At 36.0% G+C, this 12,879-nt stretch overlaps 1 long non-coding RNA gene across 12 annotated transcripts in view; it reads left to right on the top strand.

Annotated features, from left to right (window-relative positions):
* LOC129488535 (uncharacterized) overlaps positions 1 to 12,879 on the top strand; it is a 273,237-nt gene that overhangs the window by 39,215 nt on the left and 221,143 nt on the right. Inside the window, exon 3 of one of the 12 annotated variants that reach the window (XR_010122313.1) lies at positions 11,577 to 11,631. The exons of the other annotated variants lie outside the window; for them this stretch is intronic. This is a non-coding gene — a long non-coding RNA (uncharacterized lncRNA). The remainder of the gene's footprint in view (positions 1 to 11,576; positions 11,632 to 12,879) is intronic. 12 annotated transcript variants of the gene reach the window in all.

Raw genomic sequence — 12,879 nt, 5'->3', positions numbered from 1 at the left:
CAGTATACTTACTTATTTTCTTTTAAATACCCTCAGACCGATCTGTACCAAGAAATTACTAGATCTTTTAAGTTGAAAATCAACCAGCTTTAGAATTATTCCTTAGCCTTTTGAAAATAAATTTTTGCCAAATCCAATTGATTCTTTTTTATTTCCAATTCACCCATTATTTTGTTCTTCTTGATAATGTTTCAGCTCAATCCCATTCTCTCTTATAATTATTACTATATCTTAATACCTTATTTTAATGGACTACTCAAAAAGGATTGGAGAGATGGAGAAGCCAAGTAAGTGGAGATCAAAATATCAGTCACTACAAAGAGTTTTCTCTTAATTTGGCCAAATAAATTCTTACCAGACTGATCCTACCACAGAGAACCACAAACTCTAGAAGCGAAATATTTTTCAAAAGCTTTCTCATTGTTCAATTCCCACCTATGAGTGAGAACGTGCGGTGTTTGGTTTTTTGTCCTTGCGATAGTTTGCTGAGAATGATGGTTTCCAGCTTCATCCATGTCCCTACAAAGGACACAGGAAGGGGACCATCACACACTGGGGCCTGTTGTGGGGTGGGGGGAGGAGGGAGGGATAGCATTAGGAGATATACCTAATGTTAAATGATGAGTTAATGGGTGCAGCACACCACCATGGCACATGTATACATATGTAACTAACCTGCACGTTGTGCACATGTACCCTAAAACTTAAAGCATAATAAAAAAAAAAAAAGAAAGCTTTCTGAATGCACGAGGGAGTGCACAAAAGTAGGTAAATCCCAGAAGAGAGCCAATATGTGAAAGACATGAGATGCATTTCCCACTGTATGGCTTTACTATTAACCTGAAGGCAGGCTACAATCAATTACATGTGGAGTGAAAAAATGTTTCTAAAAGAGCAATAGTCTTTCTGGCCTGAAAAACCAGAGGATAAAGCTGAGATCCAACAACAGCGACTAATAAGTGAGTTACGGATATAAGTAAGGAGCAAGCTGGAGAGAGGGAGCCTCAAACTTGGTGTGTCAACTCCAGAAGAATTTGTGGGAGAATTTCACATACATGGAGCTCTTTCTTTATGTCTGTGGGAACAGACATGGAGAAAACTCAAAGCAGCTCGGCGCAGGATGAAAGAACTGAACTGACACTGGAACTGTTACTTAACTCAATGGCACATAATTTGCATTTCAATTCAACAAAGTGAGTTTCCTGCTAAAACAAAACAAAACACTCTTGAAGATTATCCAAAATTATTTGAAATAATAAGTCCTTTGAAAATGCGAGCCATTCTCAAGGGGAAAGAGAATTAACAGAAACAACTACAAGTGATTCAGATGCTGGAATTAGCATTTAAGCATTTTATGGCAGCTATTAAAATTATATTAAATGAGCCAATATGAAATACACTGTCTGGGTGTGGTGGCTCACACCTGTAATTCTAGCACTTTGGGAGGCCGAGGCAGGCAGATCACCTGAGGTCAGGAGTTCTAGACCAGCCTGGCCAACATGGCGAAACCCCGTCTCTACTAAAAATACAAAAATTAGCCGGGTGTGGTGGCACATGCCTCTAATCCCAGCTACTCAGGAGGCTGAGGCCAAAGAATGGCTTAAACCTGGGAGGCAGAGGTTGCAGTGAGCTGAGATCACGCCACTGCACTGTAGCCTGGGCGACAGAGCAAGACTCCATCTCAAAAAAAAAAAAAAAGAAAGAAAAAATGCTTATACTGAATAAAGAGACAGATTTTAGTGCAGAAAAAAACTATAAAAATAATCAAATGGAAATCCTAGAACAGAAGAATAATACAGTAGTCATTAAAACTTAGAAATAAGCTTATTAGTAGAATGAAGTCAAAAGAAGAAAGATACAAGTGAACCTGAAGTTGAGGTAATAGAAACGATCAAATCTAAAGATGACAGAGATAAAATATTGCAAAAAAAAGTTAACATATTCTCTCAGATCTGTGGGGCAATATCAAGTCTAACATACATATACAATTGCAGTTATTGAAGGAGAGAAGAGAGAATGATGAAGGAATTATTTTAAAATATTAAGGCCAAAAAAGTCCCATATATGGTGAAAGTAATAAATCTACAGATTCAAGAAGTTCAGTAAACACCAAGCAAGAAAATGTTAAAAAAAAAAAAAGCATGCTTAGTTAAGTCATATTTAAATTGCTGAGAACTAAAAATAAAGAGGGATCTTGGAAAGAGCCTGAGAAAAGTGACACAGATACAGAAAACAACTTTTTAAATGAGTGCTGATTTTGCAAAAAACTACAATATTGAAATATTGTGGAATATACCTTTAAGTGTCGAAGGAACAAGTCTGTCAACTCAAAATTCTACATCAAGCAAAAATATTTTTCACTATAAAGATAAAATGAAAACAATTTTAGCTAAATCTAAATCAAATTTTCTTCAGCAGACATACACTACAAATATACCTAAGCAAGTTATTTGCACTGAAGGAAAATGATACAAAAAGGATACTTAGGTATTCAGAAAGAGTAAATACCACCAAAAATTGTAAAATTATGATTAAGTATAAAAGACTGTATTTTATTTTCAATTTATTTAAAGGGCATGACTTTCTAAAAGGCAAAAATTAGAATATTGTCATGTGGGATTATACGGTATGCACCTTAATACATGTGACAAAGATAGCATAAAGTATATGGTGCTACACGGGCTTATGATCTTGTAAGATTTCCAAATTTGTTGTAGCATAATATAATATTACGTCCAAATGGTCTCTGTAAAGCAAAGAATTAAACATCAAAAAGTAATCTAAAGGAGCATGACTAAAGAGCACATTGGTTAAAGTAGAATTCTAAAAATGCTCAAATAATTTAAGAGGGAAAATCAAAAAAGAGAGAATCAAGAAATAGAGGGAGAAGCAGAACACAATAAAATAGCAGTAGATCTATATCCAATCGTGTCAGAAATGGCAATCATTGTTTTAGTCAAACACTTCAATTAGAAGACAGGAATTGTCAGAACTATGTGCTGCCTGTAACAATACCCTTTAAAGATAAACACACATAAGTTAAAAGTAAATGGATGGCAAAATATGTAGCATGCAAACAGCTTAAGAAAGCTGAAATGGCCATGTAAATTTCAGAGAAAACAGGCCTACGGGACAAAAAGTATTGTCAAATATAAAGAGGGACACTTCATAATTACAAAAAAAATTAAATTTTTATTTTTTTTAATTTTTTTGAGATGGAGTCTTGCTCTGTCACCCAGGCTGGAGTGCAGTGGCACAGTCTCGGCTCACTCAACATCCGCCTCCTGAGTTCAAGCAATTCTCCTTCCTCAGCCTCCTGAGTAGCTGGGATTACAGGTGCTCAACACCACATCTGGTTAATTTTTGTATTTTTAGTAGAGACGGAGTTTCATCATGTTGGCCAGGCTGGTCTCAAACTCCCGACCTCAGGTGATCCACCCACTTCAGCCTCCCAAAGTGCTGGGATTACAGGCATGAGCCACTGCACTCTGCCTAAAAAAGTCAATTTTTTAGGAACATATAATAATCATAAACATGTGTGAACCTATGTGTTAGGTTTTCTTTTTTTATTACCTTATGTCAGTTTGACAAGTGGTGTTCTTCAAGGAATGTGTTAATTCTTTGTAGATTTTCAAAATAATTTGAATGAACCTATGTATTAGGTTCATACATATTTATGCTCCAAAAATATGAAGCAAAAATTAACAGAATTCTATGGAGAAATAGATGATATCACAAAAGACTTTAATTCCCCTATCTTGGCAATGGATAGAACAAATAGAAAAAAATTAGATAAAATATTAGTAATCTGGATAATGCTATCAACTACTGTATCCTTGGTATTTATAGAACATTGAACAACAATTACAAAATATATCTATAAACTGAGCATGATATGTTCACTGACATAGACCATATGGTGAACCATAAAACACGCCTCATCAATTTAGAATAACTGACATCACCCCATCTTACATAATCTCTTAGCAAGATGGAGTTATATTAGAAATATATATTAAGATATTCAGGAGAAACAATATTTTTAAGTTGGATGATAAATGATATGTATCATTCAACTTAAAAAATAAGTCATAGAAAAAAATCAGAAAGGAAATAAGAAAATATTTCTAACTGGATAATAGTGAAAATACATTTTATTATTTATGGGATGCAGCTAGCTAGCTACAAGGAAATGTATAGCTTTATTTACCTTTAAGACAATATTATAAAGAACTTCATGCCAATAATTTTAAAAATCTAGAAAAAATTAACACATTCCTTGAAGAATACCACTTGTCAAACTGACATAAGTTAAAAAAAGAAGAAAACCTAAAATATCTCTGTATGTGTTAAAAAATTGAACTCATCAAAACCTTTATATAAATAAAATTCTAGACTGAGTAGTTTTCAAAAGTAAATTCTAAGATTTCAGAGATAACTTAATTTCATTTAAAACACATAGGCAGAGGGAATGCCTTCCAAATCATTTTATGAAATTAGCATAATACCGACACCAAAATCTGACAGACATTACAGATACCCACTAAAATATCTCTCCTAAACATAGATGCGTGTAGTTTAGCATGTAAATATTATATTTCATGACCAAGTAGAGTTTCTCAACACTGCAACAATGACATCAGTTTAAGCTACCATATCGAAAGCACAAAAAATAAAAACCGTATGATTATGTCAATCAGTGCAGAAAAACCATATGACAAAATTGAACACTCAATTTTGATAAAAACTCTCAGCAGACAAGAAATACAAGGAAACCTCCTCCATCTGCAATAATAGCTATTAAAAATCTACAGCCAGCATCATGATTAATGATGAAATAGTGAATGTTCCTCCTAAATTTGGGAACAAAGCAAAGATCCACACTCCCACTATCTCTCTTTAGCATTGTAATGGAAATCTAGCCAGTAATAAAACCCAAATAAATAAATAAATAATGTAAATATCAGAAAGGAAGAACTATATTTGTCTTTAGATGCAGATGACTTTTGTATATGTATAAAATCCTAAGGTATCTATAAAGTACTTCAGAAACTAATAAATGAATTTACTATAGATAATGTACAAAAATCATGTATACATCTGTATACTAGGAACAAATGAATAATACAATTAATTACTATATAATAGCATCAGAATATTAAAATTCTTAAGATTACGTCTTGCTGAGAACACACAAAATTTCTAACCTGAGAACTGAAACAAACTTGTAGGAGAAATTCAAAAAGACCCAAATAAATGCAGAGAAAAACCATTAGAAGACTTGGTATTGTTAAGATGTCACTTCTTTCCAAACTGATCCACAGGGTAAACACAGTCACAATCATTTTTTCAGCAGGTGATTTTTTTTTTTGGTAGAAGTAGACGTGGAAATTCTAAAACTTACATAGAAAGGCAGAGAACATAGATATTCAAAACAATACCTTGAAAAAGAACAAATGTTAACATTTGCACTGCCTGATTGTAAACTTTAAGTTATAATAATCAAAGGAGTGAGATACAGACAGAAGTATTGACAGATTTATCAATGAAACAGAGAGACCAGAAAAAGACACACACATAGTTATTTGATTTTTCAATAAAGTTGCCAGTGGAATCCAAAGATGAAAGTATTTTTAGCAAGTGATGCTGAAATAATTGGATATCTATGTGGGGAAAAAAAATGAACATTAACATATTACTTTCACTGCATATAAAGGTAAGTAGAGATAGAACATTGACCTGAATGTAAAATCTAAAACTATAACGATTTTAGAAGAAAACAGAGAAGGATATCTTTATGACTTGAGGGTAGACAAATATTTCTCAGATCACAATTAGAAATAATCATAAGAGAAACATCAAAAACTAGGTTTTATCCAGTGAAAAATAATCTTATCAAAAACACCATTAAGAAAATTAATAGGCAAGGCATAAGCATGGAGAAAATAGTCACAGCATATATCTGACAATGTATTGGTGTCCAGGATATATAAAGAACACCTAAAACTCAGTCATAAACTTGCAAGTAATCCCATAAAATATGGGACAAAGATTGCACAGACATTCACAAAATGACATACAAATGGCTACGAAACTCATTAAAAAGCTCTTACCATCATAGTCATCAAATACACTCAAATTAAAACCACAGGGAAATGATACTACATAGTCAACAGAATGGCTAAAAGTACAAAGACTGACAATATTCATTGCTTTTGAGGGTGTAGACTGACTGAAATTCTCATTTTTTTTGTGGGAATATGACATGGTGTAACTTGTTTATGTAGTGATCTGGTAATTTCTTATCTAACTAAACATATACCTACTCTGTCTACTCATCACTTGCTATCCTATGTTGTTGCCCAAAAGAAATGAATATGTATGTTCACCAAAAGACTTGCACAAGATTGTTTATAGTTTATTCATAATGGCCCTGATTTGGAAGTGTGCACCAATAGGAAAATGAATAAACTCTGGTGTATTCATACAATGATATACACTTCATCCGTAACAATACAATGAACTACTGACATATGATCAAATAGGTGAGTCTCAAAACTATTATGCTTAGTGAAAGAAACTTTACACACAAGAGTCCATCCTGTGGGTATAGTACCATTTACATAAAGTTCTAGAACAGGCAAAAGGAATCTCTAATGGGAAAAATCAAGAAAGAAGTTGCTTCTGGGGTATGGGGTAAGGATTTTTGGGAAGTAGAATTAGATAACTTTTTGGGGCGATGGTAATGTTCTACAACTTGAGAGGAGTTTGAGTTGCTTTAGTGTATGCATTTGTCAAAATTCTACTATAAAGACACATGCACACGTATGTTTATTGCAGCACTGCTCACAATAGCAAAGACTTGAAACCAACCCACATGTCCATCAGTCACAGACTGGATAAAAAAAAATGTGGCACACATACACCATGGAATACTATGCAGCCATATAAAAGGATGAGTTCATATCCTTTGCAGGCACATGGATGAAGCTGGAAACCATCATTCTCAGCAAACTAACACAAGAACAGAAAACCAAACACTGCATGTTCTCACTCCTAAATGGGAACTGAACAATGAGAACACCTGGACACAGGGAGAGGAACATCACATACCAGGGCCTGTCACGGGGTTGGGGGCAAGGGGAGGGAGAGCATTAGAAGAAATATCTAATGTAGATGACGGGTTGATGGGTGTAGCAAACCACCATGGCACATGTATACCTATGTAACAAACCTGCACGTTCTGCACATGTACCCCAAAACTTAAAGTATAATAATAATAATAATAATAAAAGAATTCCTTATTATTTGGTCAGAAACTTAACTTTCCTCAGTCTATCTAAAATTAATTATTTGCCTAATGAATAAATACAAAATTTTTAGGAGTCATCCTCAATTCACTTAGAGGAACAAAGTATTCTTAAGCACTAATGACTTGTAATTTTAATTACTTGGTAAATGTCCTTAGCCAAGATCGAATACTCTGCTCTGTGTTGTTGATGTCAAATTTTATTTTTTTCTGAAATGATTCTGACTTTAAATAAATTTAGACTGATTTTCTTTAAAAAAAAAACTCAACATATATATATATTTAACTTTTGTGAATTTCATGGAATATTAACTTTAATCTCAAAACAAAAATTAACTCCAATGATATACATGCTGAATTATAGGGGAAAGTGAAGCATTATTTTCTTTTTTGAGGCATTACTTTAAAATGCCTCAAACAAAAATGGCTCAATGGATGGATAGAGATGGATAAATGGACAGATACATGTTAAGACATGTGTAGTAAAATGTTAATGGTATATGGGTATTCATTACAAAAAATTCAACTTTGATGTATATTTGGAATTCCTCATAAGAGGATGTTGGGAAAAAATGAAGTACAAATAAAATTAGAAATGAGATACCTAAAATAGAAAATTAAAAGTTAAATCAGCTGATACAAATGTTGAAGAACAAGACTTCAGCATGTTAGCCAAATGGTATTGCTAATAGTAAATCCATATGTAGACACTATTCAATCCATCAAACTTCTCAGGACTTCTCAGTAGCGTCTTCTTATGACAGAGTTTAGTATTGGGCTGAAAAGAGGAAGTGGGTGCTAATTTACATATTTTCTATTTTTTAATCTAAATTCAGATACTTCTCATCCTCTGGAGAGGATGCTGTGAGGCGGCAGAAAAGGGCCAAGAGATTGTTCAAACTAACTTTCATCAAAGAAAATAGGAGGAGTGACGAATACGTTTCCACAGAAATACTGAAGGCTTCAGGTTATTAAAGGAGAGTTTTGTTTTAAGGAAACCAAAGCCATCACCGGCATTTTTTCTGTTTCAGAGACTAATGGGTTCTATCTGGGCTCACCCACAATATACCCACTCTGAATAATGTCCATTTTTTCTACTCTGTGTACACTTCTTCAGTTTGTGTGCTTTGTTCACACAGCTGAATATACGTACACACACCTGCTGGGCACACAATCTTAAGGAACCTATAATAATGGCCATCATAAGGTTTTGTGGATCTCAGGTTTAAAAACTATGCTTTGAATAAAGAGCTTCACGCTGCATTCCTGAGAGGCTTATGTCCATTTGAAATTAACCACTGATTTTGAATAGAGAATAGGAAATATTGATTCATAATTCATAGACAATTAGGCAAAATGGGATTTCAATTCAGATATTCAGTGAATGTTGTATAGATTTGGAAGCCATAAGAGTAAATTCCTGGCTGGGCACAGTGGCTCACGCCTGTAATCCCAGCACTTTGGGAGGCCGAGGCAGGTGGATCATGAGGTCAGGAGATCAAGACCATCCTGGCTAACACAGTGAAACCCTGTCTCTACTAAAAATACAAAAAATTAGCCAGGCACGGTGGCAGGCACCGGTAGTCTCAGCTACTCAGGAGGCTGAGGCAGGAGAATGGCGTGAACCCGAGAGGCAGAGCTTGCAGTGAGCTGAGATTGCGCCACTGCACTACAGCCTGAGTGATGGAGTGAGACTCTGTCTCAACAACAACAACAAAAGAGTAAATTTCTGATAAGGAGTAATTATACCAAAACTGAGCCCGAGGAAGCTTATCATTAGGTGGTAGAAGGTGTAAAAGGATTCAAGAGCAAGAAGAACCAAAGAGGAGAATGTCAAACTGGAAAAGACAGGAGAGATTTAGAATTGAAAGTCAAGAGAGATCAACTAAAAAGGGTAAAACAACATTGCTGGATCAGGTGATCAGAGGGTCCTTGGTTTCTTCCAGTTTGTGCTGCTGGCATGGAAAATACCAAAGGACAGAGAGTACAAAAGATGACTGGTAGACAGGAAATGAAGAGCCAGATGTTGATTTCCTGGAGATTTTGCTCAAGAAGCAAGTTAAGCTAATTCCCCAAATGCCCAAATCTATCTCCCAACAGTCCTTTATGAATGTTGAAGGAACACAACTTGTGAAGGAACACAACTTTTACAAGGAACATAACCTCCTGGCACCATGAAGAAACTTTCAATTTAATAATGTTGCAGCTAAGGCACCTTATTGTGTGCCACCTACCCAAAGCAATCCCTTTGTGAATGGAAGTTTCAGGGGTTCCATGTGATCCTTTTGGGAATGGAAATTTCAGGAGTTCCATGTGACTCATTAGATGGCACATGCTCCTGGAATATGGGAGATGCGTCCCCTACTGTTTCAGCAAGTTGTGTTCAAAGGAAAAGCAGCCCACACCTAATCTCTATTTGCCATAGCTGCCAAAACATGTTACAATCAATAAAGGAGGCATTCATCTGAATAAGTGGATCCCTTCTTGGAAAATGACATCCCAGCACAGCCTGCCAAAAGAGCTGCAGAGACACTAAGTCACACCAAGGAAGGAAGAATGAAGAACAGAAGGGGCATCCTTCCTGTGTGAAGGCAGGAGATTGCAGCAGTCAAGGGGTTAACCTGAATTTGTGTGGGGGTTTTTAATCAGTACAATCATGCCTAAGCAAAGAAAGTGTAGACTTTCTGCCCAACACATACATATGTATGCTTTAGGGGAAGTGGAGGATGGCTATGTTAATAAAAAGCAAAAATGATGTATCCAAAGATGAATTCTGAAGCACAAGATATATGAAAATGGAATTCAACAAACCTTTATTGAAAGGTTATTATACACAATCCTTGTGGGCCACTAGGGAGACTTGGTCTCTACCTTCTAGTCATCATTTAATCATGATATTGGAGTCCCAGCATGGGTCTCACCCTCTTCAGTTAAGGACTGGTTTAGTTTATTGGGTAGATAATACCTGACACAGGAAATAGATGCTGAGACCAAGTTAGGAAGGCAAAGGTTTTGTGGGGGAGACACACCAAAGAAAGAAAAGGAACAGCAACAGGGAAGCCACCGGGCTGTGATGCAGGCTGACAAAGTCTCTGCCAGCCCAAGGGTTTGCTCTGCAGGAAAGCTGGCCCCAGTTAGAGCTGAGTTGTTTTGGGCTGCAATGAGGCCCTTGCTCATTTTCTGGAGGCAGCTCTGAGCATGAGTCAGGTGGATCCTGAAGGAGCAAAAAACTTGGGGTTGTCAGCCAACCAGTCCTGTGAGCACAGCAGTCCTGAGGGGTTCTGAAAGGCACTCCTCTGTGTCTGCATAACGTCAGGACACAAAGAAGTATCATCTGTCTCAGCTCCCACAGAGCCTGATGAGAGAGAGACGAGGCTGCAATAGGGCTGTTTACTTCAGAGACAAAAGGAGACTAGGGCTGGTCTCCAGGAGTCATAAATAAACATGAACTAGAAGGCTCTGGAAGACTCTCAGATAAAACACTGGTTTACCACCACTGAGAAGGTGGGCGTGCCTGAGGATGATCTGAGGGTGCCCCGGGAGTTTGAGGAGGAAGGGACAGACTAACTCTTCACCCTGAGTGTCCCTGGGCTTTGTAGATTCAGGGAAATGGATTCTAGGAACTAGAGACTTAAGTTCAAAATGTGTAGGCGTCACTCTTGTCCACTTGTGTGAGCAATGTGGTTGGTGCATCTTCTCTGGAGAGGTTATAACTCTAATGATACCCCTGGGATATGCAGAGTTCAGATAACTCTTGAGGGGGTCAAGGACACCAGCCCACAGATGCCAAAAAGAGTTTCCCTTCTCCTCAAGTAAGATTTCCAGGGATCCTTACTTCTAGGAAACCGTAGGGGCTGCCTAGATTAAATCAGTTGTGTAAGCTCAAAGAAGCAACTTTCCTTGTAAAATGCATTATCTAGGTGTATAGAACGCCTAACAATTATTTGCCTTTTGATGTTTCTTAGGTTGAAACAAATTCTTGTGTAGTTTCATAGTTATTAGCAAAGTGATATCTTGATCTTTAACATTCAACCATATTTAAGAAGACTGTAATAGTTACTTTGATATGTAATATTTAGAGATAAGACTGATGGAAAACCAGAAAAAAGGAGTATTTTGGGTTGAAATAGCTAAAATATAATAGTTATATCGTATTACCATTTTTCTTCCACTATCGTTAGTCTAATTCTTTTTCTTTATATATATTTTCAAAATCATTAAGGAAGAGAAATGGGCATTAGATGTTGTGCTGTTATTTTGACTTCAGAAAATGATTCTTGAAAAATCACCTAGGTTCCCATGGCCAGGAGACTCTCTAAAAGGTAAATATTTTTCTACATCACACCTATCAAGACAGCCTCATATCCTGATGTGATGAAACCCTGTTCTCAGAAACAACTTTTACTTTAGGTCACAGCAAAGTCTCCTCCTTCCTCCTACTTCTGTATCTTCCCTCCTCTTCTAGCGTTTTCATCCTTCTCATCCTCTTTCTTGTGACTTTTCTTCCCTACTTCTTCTCTGTTTCCTTCATTGCCATCGAGTGCCTTCAATATACATCACATAAGATGTCTAACCGTGAAGAACTTGGAATGTCATAATAGTATCCCCATTTCAGAGATGAAGAAACTGAGGTGCAAAAATTCAAAGAGATATGCCTATATCTCTTTCCATCACACATCATCACCCTGTTTTATTTTCCTTTCTTCTTATTTATCTCCATTTATAAAGTGAGCTACTTAGTATAGAGTACATTTTTAAATCTTACTCTGGCGACTTGTTTAATGTTTTCCTGACAAATTTTTTTAACCTGGTAATGGACATTGGTGATGTGACTGGTGAGTAATTTTTAAAAAATCAAAATTAAAGACAATTAAAAAACTAGTACAATGCATATTGCTACATGAAAAAGTCCGAAAAGACAATATATTCTAAGATTCCAATGTTATAATATTTATAAAATGAACAACTATAGAGACAGTAAAACCTCTCAGTGAACCCCAGGGGTTGGGGCAGGAACATGCATAGGTAAAAGACAGGGGATCTGAGGGCACATTAAACTACAGTATTTGTTTGTGAATTGTAACAAATGTACCACACAAATTCAAGATGTTAGTAATAGGGGAAAGTGAGGTTGGGGGCAGGGAGTACACAGGAGCTATGTACTTTCTGCTCAATTTTTCTATAAACCTAAAACTGCTCTAAAAAATAAAGTCTATTTTTTAAAGCTTTCTTTAAAAAAAAAAAAAAAAGCTGGTTCAGGAAAAAGATTGGCCAATGTCCAGATGTCAAAATAGACCCCAATTTTAGAATACATTTTAAAGTTGTTAGATAGGTTGCCTGTTAAATGTCTGAATCCCAGTGAATAGATGTCGAGTGGCTTTCAATCATGAACAAAGAACAAAAAGGAAGGATTCTAATATAAATTTCCATTTTTCTCATTCACTGCAGACAGCGTTTTCATGCCTTTAAGTTATGGACAGATGGCTCAGTGACAGGCGATGGGTATTCATACGTGCAGGACTGCATCTCATTACACTCTTAACAAGAAGATCGTAATGGAAACAATCAAA

The sequence above is a fragment of the Symphalangus syndactylus genome, chromosome 8 (genome assembly GCF_028878055.3).
Source record: "Symphalangus syndactylus isolate Jambi chromosome 8, NHGRI_mSymSyn1-v2.1_pri, whole genome shotgun sequence".
NCBI lineage: Eukaryota > Metazoa > Chordata > Mammalia > Primates > Hylobatidae > Symphalangus > Symphalangus syndactylus.
The sequence above is the reverse complement of the archived record's forward strand: the minus strand, read 5'-3'. Positions and strand labels throughout refer to the sequence as shown.